Source organism: Micromys minutus, assembly GCF_963924665.1.
Source record: "Micromys minutus genome assembly, contig: SCAFFOLD_807, whole genome shotgun sequence".
Lineage (NCBI taxonomy): Eukaryota > Metazoa > Chordata > Mammalia > Rodentia > Muridae > Micromys > Micromys minutus.
In genome coordinates this window covers 16,606-22,289 of record NW_027667599.1, presented here as the reverse complement: position 1 = coordinate 22,289, position 5,684 = coordinate 16,606, and the positions used below count along the sequence as shown (strand labels likewise).

Here is a 5,684-nt window from a genome sequence, read left to right as displayed (position 1 = left end):
GTTGGCAGGCTTGCTGTGTTTTCCCAGTTAGATAGATTCAGTTACCAACATTGAATACTTTAGAGCACTGGTACAAATTCCAGTGTAACTGGTCTTAGGAGATAGTAAACCAGTGAATGAACTGTAAGAGGAGCACTTGTCCATCTTCTGTGTAAATTACTGTAGATGGGAAGTATCCTGTGCAGGAAGTTCCACCAAGGAGAAGGGGTCAGGTGCAGTAGATCAGTATAACTTAGGTATGACTGCATTTCTTTCTGTCTTCTTCTGTATGTTATCACATTGAAGAAGGGTGGTCAGCTTTCTGGAAAGTTATAAAGATTTTCTAGTGGAAATGTTTAAAACATTCAGAGTGTCACTATAACATGAGCAAAATGACCTGAGCCTCTCTCACCTTGGAGATTGTCCTGCCACCCAGCAGCAGAAAGAACTAGTGGCATAAGATGTTTGTTTCTCAAGCAAGGAGTGACCCTGCTTACTGCATTAGTAAAATGGGATTAAAAACACTGTCTTCTATAGAAAGTATGAGAGCCATTGCACTTAGGATCTTTTTGTCAGTGTTCTGGGTTACACAGGAGGATTGAACAAAGAAAAGGGCCATTGCATCTCAGATGTCTCAGTAGCAGGGGGGATCGACCTCTAAAGAACTGCGCTAACAGTTTTCTAGAAGAGCTTCTACAAAAGGCATCTTTAGCAATTGATTTCTACATACCAAAATTTCTTATCTGATCTAGGGATTGTCTTAAAAGACCCATCAGATGAGCAATTCTCAGTCATATGAGACTTGTTGGTTTGCCAGTCATGTCTTCAGCCTAAATTATGAAAAAGTTGAGAATCCTTCAAAAGAGAAACCCCCAAACCTCAGGTAACAGTAGACAAAAGACTACTTTAAAACTTAGGTGCCATCAGTATAGAATTCATGCCAGATACAGTGGCTCTGCTAAAATTCTGCTGTATTGTGCTGCTTATAAACATGTACTCATGGGAGGTGTCTCATGGGAGACAGGTGACTCACCTGAGAGATTGTTGCCTGGGTTCTGGGATTGAAGTTGCTCATCCTTTGCCTGTACCCATAGTTGCACTATCTTATTACTGTAAAATTGTTTTACTTTAGAAATAACGTACATGATTTGTAATTTATTTTTCAGATGGAATAGGAATAAATCCTGCACAGACTGCTGGTGAGTGTCTGCTTGTGTGCACAATCAAAACTGAATATTTTTTTAATTTCAACTAGATAAGATTTTTTAGAAGCCATGGTTCATAACATAACTCAGCATGAAATGGTGGCGTCCTGGCCAGCTGGTGGAATAAATAGCCTTAACATTAGTAAAGATGCTCTTAACCTTTGGGAAGACTACAGTTCTCCAGATGCATTCCTTGGGCTGCTATTTAAAGCTGTGCTATTTAATATAATGTAGCCTCATTCTTTTTTTTTTTTTTTTTTTTTTTACAGTAAAGAACTTTTTATTTAAACCTGTACTATCTTAGAGTCTAATTCCGACACATTGAATACCTTCAGGGACAGACCAATCTTGCTTAATGTTCTTGCCACACAGGGAGAAGTATAAAAGATAACATCAAGTCAGGATTTCTCAAGTGTGTACTGAGATGTAGCCTCATTCTTAACCAATACTTGGCTTCTAAACAATTGTATTTTGGAAGATTTTGATTTATAACAATTATTGGCCACCGAAAGTCATAAATCTAGACAATGAAGAGTGATTTACAATTGCAGATTTTTGTTACCACCATCAATCATCTTGAGTATATACTTTAAAGTGGAAGTTTTATTTATGGGAAATTGTGAGGCACTATATTACTAATCCTGTGTAATCTGGGAGTAGATGGTTTTTTGTTTGTTTTTTATTCTAGAAGTTTTTGTTCCCTTATATTAGTTTGAGTTTTTGCTTACTCTCACATGTTGCCCTTTAGGTCACCTTCCAAATTGAGTTATGTGCATCATTGAGCTTGATTGTAATATCATTAGGCAGTCAAGTCCAAGTATCAGAATAGCTCAGTGGCCTCCACTGCCCTTGTATTGACTGTTTTTCTATCGGTGGCACCATTGATTGATATTATTCTGGCATGCCAGTGGCTGGTGTGCCATACCATTTAAACATTTGTTAATCTGTGAGGGTGAAAGGTGGGGCGGGCAGGGCTTTAGAGAATGGCCACCATCCGTGATAACACTGGAACATCCTTCTTGCCTTCATTTGCTGAGTAACAGTGTTACTTGTCCTTTTTAGACACCTGACTTTGCATTTTTGTCTGTTTGTGTAGGAAATGTTTTTCTGAAGCATGGTTCAGAGCTGCGAATCATTCCTAGGGACCGCGTTGGAAGCTGCTAATATACTAATGTATGCTTGGAATACACGGTCTTGCAGAATGAATACTGGCATTTGTTGTTGCTGTACAGTTGAAATCAGGCATTCACAATGCAGTGAGAGCACCAAGAATCAACGGAGCAGGGAAAGTTGACACTTGTCCCTTTCTCTTCATTTTTTTTCATGAGAAGAGAGAATGCCTTTGAGTGGAGGTGGCCACACCCAGGTCACACCACTATGGGGACTACTGCCTCACCAGAAGAGAGTACCTCTGTGACAAAACAAAAACCAGCAAAACCAAAGGATGAGTCTACCAATTCTTTTCAGGAGCATTTGGAAAATTAAAATTCACAGAATCATGCAGTTTCTAATTTTGAAATTTAAAAGAATAGTTGATCATAGAGGCATTTGACTTGACAGCCTCTCCTAGTTAGATTTTTTAATTATATAATTTGTGATGAACTTAATATGTATTTGAATGAACAGTTAATATATAAGTTTTTATATAAAACAAAATATTAAATTATTGGATCTAACCATTGAGTTTAAGTTGCTATTATGTATCAAATAGCTTCAACAGTAGTGACCCTATGAAATCAAGTATGTCATAGTGGGAACTGACAGTACCACAGAAGTACTGTTAACTATATTATGAATTTGATGGCAAATAATAAAGATTTAAGACAGAAATCCTTAAACCATTCTTTTTGAGCATTTTTTTCCTACAAACAAATATTTATTGAATGCCTGCCATGTGCCAGTCACTGTTTAACCCCTAATGAGAAATGAAACAAAAACAGGACAGAGGTAGCAGAAAGAAACTGGAGGACAAGGGCAGTTGGAGAGAGCTGAGGGAACTAAGCAGCCTGAGGTGATGTAGGGCTCTCTGCCTTAGGTCTCTTCTGCCTCCTCTCCAAAATACTCTTCCTCTTCTGAAGTGGCATCCTGGTACTGCTGATACTAGGAGACAAGGTCATTCATGTTGCTTTCAGCTTCAGTGAACTCCATCTTGTTCATGCCCTCACCCATGTACCAGTGGAGGAAAGCCTTCCGGCAGAACATTGCTGTAAACTACTCCAAGATGTGCTTGAAGAGCTCCTGGATGACCATGCTGTTTCCAATGAAGGTGACTGCCATCTTGAGGTCATGCAGTGGGATGTCACAGACGGCTGTTTTGACATTGTTGAAGATTCAGTTCACGAAGTAGCTGCTGTTCTTGTTCTGCACATTGAGCATTTGCTCGTCCACCTCCTTCATGGACTTCTGTCCACAGAAGACAGCTGCAATCTTGAGGTGCTGGTCATGACATGGGTCACAGGTGGCCATCATATTCTTGGCATCAAAGACTTGCTGAGTAAGTTCTGGCACAGTGAGGGCCTGGCACTGCTGGCTTCTGTGGCTGGTGAGAGGGGCAAAGCCAGGCATGAAGAAGTGGAGAAGTGGGAATAGCACCATGAGAACAGCCAGCTAACTAAGTCCCTGTGGGACTTTAGAGATTGAACCCAGGTCATTAGGAAAAATGCAAGCCATTGATCTATCTCTAGGCAAATATTTCCTTAATAAATCAAGATCATGGTTAGGGAGATGGCTCAGTGGTTAAGAGTCCTTACTGCAGAAGCTTGAGGACCTGAGCTTGAATCCCCAGAACCTACATCAAAAGCTGAGCACAGTTTGTACCTGTATCCCAGTGCTGTGGTGGGTAGAGGAAGGAGGATCTCTGAGGCTTGCTGGCCACCAACCCAGTTCTAGATTCAGTGAGTGACCCTACCTTAAAGAAACAGAAGCTGGTGATAGGACAAGATACCTGATGTCCTCCTTTTGTTTCCACATACTCACATGTGCACATATATGATGCACACATGCACAAATAATAGATAGTTGATAGGTGGTAGCTAGTTAGAGAGATGAATGATAGATGGATAAAAATAAAACAAAAGAACCAAATTCATTTGAGATGAAAATTTAAGAGGAAAAGACAAAATAAAGCAAGCCAGCCAGGAGCAATTCATGTGTTCTTGTAGATGGTGAATATTCACTGAGCAGGCCCACACAGGACTGGATGTAAGCTCACAGGCTGAGAGATTAAGAGTGTGTTTTATGAACTGGAGTGAGTGTTACATGTGGATGCAGAATATGTGGGATATTGAGAGTACCCTGATGCCATCCTACAGACTTTGCCTCATTTTATTTGACATGTTAGTTCATTCTGTACTGTTGTTCTGGAGGTGGAGCGCTTGTGAGGTCTGTGATTCTGACATGTTATTTATTGGACCTTGAATCCATACATCTTTCTCTTTCTTTCTTTCTTTCTTTCTTTCTTTCTTTCTTTCTTTCTTTCTTTCTTTCTTTCTTTCTTTCACTTATTGGGGAGTGGCCCTGGGGCCATCACTACACAACATGTTTTCAGCACTGTTCCCAGAATTCTTCATCACATCTGGAAGTTCTGGAGGAGTAGAAAAGGAGCAGATATGCAGGCCTTCCAAGGTATGTTCTGTCCTGAAGGCCAGGCCCACTGTGGTTGGGGAGTGTGGCTTTGCTACCTGGCTAGTGAGGCCACAGTCAGCCAGAGTTTTTCTCTCATCAAGGAGTCGGTTGTCCTTGAACAGTAGCTGCTCATCAGGAGGCTGCTTCAGGATGCCCTCAACTATGTGCTTTAACTCCAAGACTGTGCTCAACTCCTTGGCCTCAGCAAAGATGGTGGTCTTCTTATGCTGGATCATCAAAAACATATCCATCCCTGTGGCTGCTTCTGCCTTGATACACTGGACTGAATCTGATGACTTCTTAGGTTGTCCTCAGTGGAAGTGATCTCTGAGTATCCTTGGGGCCTTGTCACAAGTTGGAGAGTCAAAATGTTTTAAAACCAAAAAGCCCAGCTGTTCAATTTGACCAATGAAGACTCAGGAGCCAGATCCTGGGGTGGAAGCCTGCTAGCTCAGAGAGGCAGAGAAAGCACCCAGCTGACCTACTCCACTGATGACCCAGAGGCAAACAGCAGAATCCATACATTTCTATGTCTTTGTCTCTTACCAATTTCTTTCAGCTCAACTTCCCATCACACCACTGAGTAGGTTTTTAACTGAAGATTCTGGCCTTCCAGCTATCTGGTGGTGAGGGGGATTCTATGCACACAGTTGGGCAGGGAAAGATAGAGGAAAGGAAGGGTTCATTGTTCTGTTGAATCTCCAAATGGATATGTGATCTCAAGAAAGTAAAAGTTATGCTGCCAGATTGGCTCAGCAGGCAAAGACACCTGCCACTAAGCCCAATAGCCTGAGATTCATCTCAGGATTCACATAGTAGAAGAAAAGAATCAGCTCCCTCAAGATTTCCTCTGACCTCCTCAATGCATGCATTCTA

At 41.2% G+C, this 5,684-nt stretch overlaps 1 long non-coding RNA gene and 1 pseudogene across 2 annotated transcripts; one reads left to right on the top strand and one right to left on the bottom strand.

Annotated features, from left to right (window-relative positions):
- The first annotated feature begins 777 nt into the window (after positions 1-777).
- On the top strand, positions 778-2,355 carry LOC308416166. Its single transcript, XR_013974918.1, has 3 exons — positions 778-862; positions 1,146-1,178; positions 2,281-2,355. It is a non-coding gene; the product is annotated as an uncharacterized lncRNA (long non-coding RNA).
- Positions 2,356-3,215: 860 nt separating this feature from the next.
- On the bottom strand, positions 3,216-5,059 carry LOC308416165 (tubulin beta-5 chain-like; annotated as a pseudogene). Its single transcript has 2 exons — positions 4,865-5,059; positions 3,216-3,791 (listed from the first exon to the last, which is right to left on the bottom strand). The product of its transcript is annotated as a tubulin beta-5 chain-like (transcript).
- Positions 5,060-5,684: the final 625 nt, after the last annotated feature.